Here is an 8,370-nt window from a genome sequence, read left to right on the forward strand (position 1 = left end):
GGATAAACGAATTTGCTTACCCTTACCAAGACATTCTCGATGACACCTTGTGGAAATTTGACGGATCGATCAGCTAGTTGTATGCTCATTTTTGTAGGGCTCGTCGTTCCCAAGCCAAGTCTTTTGAACATAGAAGAGGGCATTAGATTAATGCTAGCTCCTAGGTCAGCTAAGGCATTGCGAATGGGTGATTCCCCTATTGAGCACGGAATCGTGAAGCTTCCAGGATCGATTTTCTTTTGGGGAAGTTTATTGAGTACGAGGGCAGAGCATTCTTCGCCTAAATTAACTAATTGCAAATTTTCAATTTTCTTTTTATGCGTAAGGAAGTCCCTCATAAATTTAGAGTATTTGGGCATTTGGGTTAGGACTTCGATAAAAGGAATATTGACATGCAATTGTTTTAACAGACTTTCGAATTTTGCGAATTGCTCATTTGTCTTTTGACGAATTAACCTACCGGGGTACGGAACTCGAGGAGCCTTGGTAGGCTCTGGTGATGGAGGAGAGTTCTTCTCCTGCAGAGGTGTTAGCACTGTGTCTTCCGTAGGTGGTGGTACTTCTGCAGGCCCTACGGTGCGGTTTCGTAGTGTGATGAGGTGAACTTGCGCCTTTGGGTTTGTTTCGGTATTGCTAGGTAATGCGCCTTGCGGTCTCTCGGAAAAATTTTGAGCTATTTGATTTATTTGTTTTTCTATGTTTTGAATGCTAGCTTGCTGATTCCTAAAATTAGATTCTAATTGTAGAAGTCTTTCCGAGTTTTTCTTATCAGTGTCAGAGACGAGACGAGATATAGTATCTTCGAGCCTTTCTCGTCCACCTTGTTGTTGAGTGAAATTTTGTGACTCATTTCTTGATTGCTGAAAGTTTGTTCGTTGGGTTTGTTGGTTACTACTATTGTCGGGTTCCCTCCAACCAAGGTTTGGGTGGTTTCGCCATCCTTGGTTGTAAGTTCCCGTTGGGGGACCCGACGGCCTAGGTCTATTATCAATGTAGTTTACCATTTCTTGTTGATCGTTCGTTTCTTTCATGCAACTCCAATTTTCATGTGACCCACCACACCCTTCGCAAGCCATAACCGAGGCTGTTTTTGTCATTTCTAGTTTTTTTATTTTTGAAGAAAGGGCCTCGATTTGGGCTTGTAAAGAAATGCTTTCGTCGACCTTATATGCGCCCGGGGCGATAGACTTATTTCCCCGGGGGGTGTGCCATTGAAAATTGGTTTGAGCAATTTCCTCAATCTGATTATATATTTCGTGTGGGCGTCGGTTACCTAAAAGTCCCCCGGAGCTAGAGTCAAGTGTCTGCCTAGTGTGTGGCAACAATCCATTGTAGAAAGTGGATACTTGTTGCCATATTGCGAGGCCGTGATGGGGACACTTGCGCAATAGCTCCTTGAACCTTTCCCAAGTTTCATATAAGGATTCCCCGTCCTCTTGTGAGTATGTATTAATTTCGGTCATTAATTTAGCAGTTTTAGCAGGAGGGAAACACTTATATAGAAATTTTTGGGCTAGTTCATCCCAGGTGTTTACCGATCCAGCTGGGAGGGCGTTGAGCCAAGCTTTCGCTCGGTCTTTTAGTGAGAATGGAAACATACGGAGGCGGATGGCGTCGTTTTATGCTCCGTTGATCCGAAAGGTATCACATATTTCTAAGAAATTAGTTATATGTAGATGGGGATCCTCGTCCGCAAGCCCGTGGAAGGTTGCGGAGTTTTGGAGCATTTGTATCAAATGCGGTCGAAGTTCGAAGTTATTGGCTTCGACATTCGGGGCATTGATAGCGGCGCCTAGATTACCTACGGTGGGTCGTAGATAATCCATAAGGGTACGTTGGTCCGCCATTGGAGGTGGATCACCCGAAACCTTCTCTTGGTTTTTGGCTTTTAACCTTTTTCTGAGAAAGCGTTCGGGTTCTTCTAGCGGTTCTTTTATGTCTTTATTGGAACTGGAGCTCATACACTACGTGAGGTCGGCGTCGGGTTCCAAGTCCTGCAATAAAAACAGAAAAGAATGTTGGTCAGAAGGTTCACCACGGCCCCGTGTTGAGCGAACACGGCCCCGTGGTCGGAATTACAGTGATTGTTTTCCAGATCCCAGTTACTGGAAGATGGACACGGCCCCGTGTTGCACCGACACGGCCCCGTGGTCAGCCTTCTGTAACTTGAAAAACAAAAAACTGCCAGTAACGATGCTGAGCACGGCCCGTGTCCAACCAGGCACGGCCCCGTGCTGAGCTCTGCAGAAGCTGAAAATCTAAGAAAAAATCCTAAAAAATTAAAGAAAAATAAAAATATGATTAGGCCGTTGATTCCTAACTTTCTTAAAATCCTTGTGTCCCCGGCAGCGGCGCCAAAAACTTGATGCGTGTTGGTGTGTATATATTTTTTGATGAGTATTTAAGCCCCTTTTTACACTTTTAGCCAAGTTTTAAATTTATAAAACACGATATTTACTAACACTAAACACACATATGGGCAAGTGCACCCATCGTGGACGTAGTATAGTGTTGGTAAGATACCGAGGTCGTCCAAGGACACAAAAGCTTTTAATACCGGTTTATACTCAACGTCTAATCAAATCAAAAAGTGAAAGAAAATGTTTTTAACTAAGAAAATAAAAACTAACTAAATGCTGAAAAATAAAATAAAAATAAAACAGATAGACAAGATGAATCACTTGGATCCGACACGTGTATTAGTATAACCTTTGATTATTTTCGCACTTTTGCACTAGTTTAAGAGATTATCTTAGTTATTGTAGTAGGCCCCTCTTTTGAAGGCGACGTTACCCTCAACCCAGTAGTTTGAGTCAGCAAGGATACAATCCTAAAGGGTCGGATTATTGAAAGATAATGAATTAAGTTATTAATGCAAATTGTGGTAGGCCCCACTTTTGGCGGTGACGTTACCCTCGGCTAAGTAGTCTGAGTCAGCAGGGATACAGTCCTAAATAGCCGGGTTATAGTATTAATAGTAGTTAACTTATGAGGGGGTCAAAGAGTTTGGATCCCCGCCATCCAATACCTATGGGCATTGAAGGAGATCCTACTAAATTTGACCCAGGTCCCAAGCAGGACCTCTAAACGCTGAACAAGGGCAAGACCCTTACCAAACCGTTCCCTTAACCCCCGGCCAGGTAGCCAACATACCTCCATATAGACCGTGGAGATATGAATGGTGAAAATCTTTTATTTTATATAGACAGTAAAATAACGCCAAGTCACCACGGACAAACGATAAGGAAAGATCACCTTCAACATAAGTAACTAGTTATTAAAGTCATTAATACAAAACCAAATAAAAAGTGCAAAAGATTAAAAATAAAAAGTATTATACTAAACACTTGTCTTCACCAAGTGATGTAAGAGACTTAGGCAAACATGGCCTTGATTGTCAAGAACTCTTACGATCAATCTTGGATCCCGAGACGACTCACACACTCTACGATGGACAATGGATGATGGTGGTGGATGATGGTGTTATGGTGGTGGTGGGTGGTGGATGAAGTGTGAGAGAGGTGGTGTGCCAAGGGATGAAATGGAATGAAGCCAAGCACCCCTATTTATAGGCTGAACAGAAGGCTGGGCACGGCCCCGTGTCCGCTGGACACGCCCCCGTGCCCGTCTGACATTCTCTCTCTTCATTAATTGTAATTCGCAATTACAATTAATGCGCCTGCTGTACTTTCACCACGCCCCCGTGCCCGCTGGACACGGCCCCGTGGTGGGCGATGGAAGCTTCTACTGGTTTGTCTTTTCTGCTGCTTCCTGGGCACGCCCCCGTGTTCGCTGGACACGGGGCGTGTTCAGACTCTGTTTTCTCTTCTTTGCCTTGGGAGGTGCCGTTGAGGGTCCGGGCAGTCTACTTTTGTTCCTTTTCTTGTATTTATGCTAGAATTAGTTGTCTTTTTGCTTCTTTTGTGATTTTGAGCTCATTTCATCCTGAAAATACAAAAGGAAGACAAAAACATTCTTTTTCCAACATTAGTACTTAAAAAGGGTTAGTTTTATGCCTTAATTGATGTGATTTATATGTTGCATTTTACACACATCACCTTGTCTTAAAATGACACATGGCTAGGTCTTGTCCCTTTTTAGATTTTGCCATTAATGGTGGATCTTCTTTATTTAGGAATGTTAGTTTCATTTTACTTTTTATTTTAGGTTTATGCATATACATATAAATAATAAACAATTATGAAAATTTAAATTCAACCATTCCATTAATAAAGATTAAACAGTACAACATTTGCCCTAAACGGGACTTCTACAAAATAACATACCCACGCAGGGGCGAAAGATAAACAACAAACCCACGCAGGGGTTAACTAAAAGACACGCCCACGCAGGGGCAGAATACTGAAAGACAAGCCCATGCAGGGGCTGAGTACAGAAATAAAAAGTCCACGCAGGGACTGATTACAACTAAATAAAATAACAACAAAGGTCTTTAATGACCCCTTCTCTTAGACTTCCCCTTGAGTAGGTCTGACAGACCTTTGAAGAAGCCTTGCCGTTCCCTGCGGTCTTCTAGAACTTCTTGTTCGACTTGGTTCAACCTATCGAGAACCTCCTGCTGGTGCTCCGGCGGGATTAGCTGCGGCTGCGGCGGCTGGTACAGAGGTAGAGGAGGTGGCGGATGTTGGTACCCATAAGTTGGGTAACCAGTGGTCCAAAGACCACCATAGGGTCCCTCTGGATGACGGGCATTGTAGTCCCACGCTACCTGATATGGGTCTACGTTTGCATAGTCGAACTGGGTGTGAGCCGGCTGCTCAAAAGGGTTATACGCCGCTGAGCCGGCGTAGGCAGGGATTGGGTTATCGAAACCCAACGGAGGTGCCATAGGCACTGAGTTGACCTCTGGAATGGGGTTTGATGGACCCCCCATTTGCGGTTCTTCTTCTTCTTCCTGGAGTGGCGGATAATGACTGCCACTCGAGGGCTGGGGAATGCTGATGCGGACTCCCCCTCGCACGGACATCCGTGCATTTGACCTTCTCCGCCTCGGTGGCTCCGGAGGCGGTTTTTGCTCCACTGGTGGTGGTGGTGGTGGCGGAGTGATTGCCACGAAACGAGAATCCTGGGAAGGATCATGTTGTTGTTGATGCTGCTGCTGATAAGGAGACGAGTGGTGAGAGGGGGTAAAATACCAGTCAATATTCCTAAACCTCTCCTCGTAGCTGTCCGGACCGCGATAAGGTGATCCGTGAAATGAAGACCCATCTGAGATCTCGATGGGGTGGTTCGGAGTCCCGGTCGCAGGTTCCACGGGATCCGTGTCTTCGTCCATGTCATTTTCACCCGAGAAGTGATCCTCGGGTCCTAGTGGGTTAAAACCCATGGGTTCTTGAATGAAATTAGCCGGGTTGAACCGGCTTTGGAAGACAGGGGTAGGGTCGTCAAAGGAATGGTGTGAGTTAGACCTCTGTAAGGGTATGAAAGAAGGTGGTTGGTTGTTGGGCTCGTTCTCTGATTGGGGCCCAAAAGAATGCTGATATGAAGGTGACGAACTGAGGGAGACTGACCGCCTCCCGGGTTCAACGTAGAGCCTCCACGGCTCTTGTGGGCTCGTACTCATCGTGATGGAAGGTGTTCGCCGGTGTGAGGGTCCGGCTTCATGATCGTGGCTTGTGAAAGGAGCCTTTCCCCGTCCGCGTCTCATTCTTGGAGGCTTGATTAAACCTGTCAACATCAATAATACAACAACATATATAAAATAAGGACAAAATAAAATAAAACAAAAGAGAGTTTGTCCTATGTTCTTTGTCTAGACTCGGAACTCGAGGAATGTGCATTTATTTGACTGAGATTTAACACAAAAGGCTAGTGTTTAATTCACTCAGCGTTGGCTCTGATACCAACCTGTCACACCCCTATTTTCCACGTGTTACCGGTGGGCCCGGGGGGGTTCCGTGACGTAGTTGATATCGTCATAGTCAAACATACAATATATAAATGCACAGCGGAAGCAAAAGAAAGATTTATTTCAACTTAATAATATTGTAATATCCAAGTATCACGAAATAGTCGAAATAAATCCACAGGCGGATCAAACAAAGAGGAAACTTTATTTCAACAGACTTCATGCATCCTAAGCTTGTGAGACTTCTATGGATGCTAAGGAGTGGCCAGCCTATTACGCATAGTACCTGCACTTAGCCTTTTTGGAAAATACATCAGTTTACACTGGTAAATACAATTTAACTGACTCATTTTGAAAATGTTTAAAAATTTATTTAAATGCCCGTGGCAAATTTTTATAACTTGGGATAATTATTTGCTTAATAATCTTGTAAAAGAATTACATGTCTGCTATGCGTTCAGTTGCCCGGGTCGTACCGGGTTAAAGATTAATAGACATACCACTTAATATAATTCCGCCGCGAGACTTCTCTCGACCGAAGATTATACTTTATTGAAATGCACTACGGGTGTACGCCTACACCCGTGTGCGAAGGTCGTGGCCATTCTTTGAATGATGCCAAGGATATCCGGGACATGGTCATTAAACCCCCAAAGGCGTTAAACAAACAAAACAACATTTTTTAAACGGGTTAATTTGACAACACTTAACCACCGACCGGTTAAGGTCAATTTCCCGACCAAGCGGCATTTTATATACCGTACGCCAAGCCCGTATAGGGAAAATAAGTTAAACGTATTTACCTGAGCAAGGTATAAATCAAATACAGCGAGTGCACGTAGCTTTTACTGGGCTCCTATATCTGGAATTAAGGTTTTAATAACCTATTAGAATTCTACTGGTTAGTTTTATATGAAGATTACGGTTTTAAACGCACGATAACGCGAAGACCGTTTTAGAATGCGGTTTTGACCCAACAAGCTTGCATGCTTGTTTAATATGGGTAACATAATCACATTCTGGATTTTGAGACTGAAATGATATGGTTTGACCCGTTTCGGCTAAAATGGGTAAACTAATTACATAAGCCGATCCGAACGCGTAAAGTGCGTAACGAGTAACCATATGAGTCAATTACAAGTTTCTGAAGTTAATATGCCTAAAATATATTGTGATATCAGAATGATACCTTCCATTATGCCCCAAATGGTTTTAAATCCAAACTATGCCTCATAAGGGCATTTTGGTCATTTTAAAGGGTGTAAAAGAGTTTATTAATATTATGAGTTACAGATCTGAATAAATCAGTAATTATACTCATTTTATTAATTCATAACAGTAGGGTATCAAATATATGTGAAATTTATTACTTCTAACCATTCTATGCTCCGTAGGGGCATTTTGGTAATTTCACATAGGCCTAAAAGGTCAAAATTGGAAATCTGAGTTTAAATTATTTTCCTACTGTTTAAAATATAAAAATTTACTGATTATATCAGTAAGTTTCAACCCCTTATGCTTAACAAGGTTCTAGTGCATACTTGGTGCTAAAAATGCTTAAAAAGGGGATTTGGAGCCATTTCCGGGTTTTATATAAAAAACTGATATTTTTAATATTCCAGAAGGCTCAAAATAATTTATTTAGCATATTGAATCAGTAGAAAAAGGTTTGGGGTCAAAAGGATTTGTAAAACTCATTTTATGGCTATAAAGGGCAAAACCGGCATTAACCGAATAAATCTTGGAACACTAAGTTATGCTCAGCCTAAAATTAAATAAAAATCTTTAAAAATCCCAAAATATTATTTTATAACAGTAGGTATAAGGTTTTGTATAAAAATTCGGGTTTAGATAGGCTATATGCAATTTACGCCATTTAATTACTAAAGAAGCTTTAATTTACGCTAATGAGCGTAACTCTTAATCTACACCTCAAACTGATCTCAAATTTTGGGCGCAAGTTTATAAATCAGTAGCTAAGGTGTCTACCCTTTTACATTTTCAAAAATCACTTTTTAAGGTCAAATAGGCATAATGGTCAACATATAAGCGATTAACGGAAACATGCATGTGAATAGGATATCTAATGAACCAAGTTGTATAATCTCAGAGAGTTATAATAACATGAAATTAGGTCCAAAAAAAGCTCTAAAGCAATCCTAAACTTGGCTTGAACGGGTCAGAACTGATAGTCAAAGCAATAGTCAAACTTTGCGACTTTCGGTTCCAAACCGAGCCTAAACTGAAAATTGTCGAGTTGAACATGTTGAAACATGTTCTTACATTAATTACCAAGTTATTTTAATGATCAAACAGGTTGCATGTATCCTACATTGCTAATTATGCATTAATTTGAAAATAAGCATTCTGTTGACTTTTTAAGATGTGCTTTGACTCGACAATTAACATAGTTAGAGTGGGAATCTGGAAATACCCTTTTAAGGGTTTGTTACCCACATAATTACCTACTTATAGGTATTTTTAATTCGAGATATTAGTGA

At 41.8% G+C, this 8,370-nt stretch overlaps 1 pseudogene; it reads left to right on the top strand.

Annotated features, from left to right (window-relative positions):
• The first annotated feature begins 1,362 nt into the window (after window positions 1–1,362).
• LOC118480033 lies at window positions 1,363–1,463 on the top strand (annotated as a pseudogene).
• The last annotated feature ends 6,907 nt before the right edge of the window (window positions 1,464–8,370 follow it).

The sequence above is a fragment of the Helianthus annuus genome, chromosome 6 (genome assembly GCF_002127325.2).
Source record: "Helianthus annuus cultivar XRQ/B chromosome 6, HanXRQr2.0-SUNRISE, whole genome shotgun sequence".
Lineage (NCBI taxonomy): Eukaryota > Viridiplantae > Streptophyta > Magnoliopsida > Asterales > Asteraceae > Helianthus > Helianthus annuus.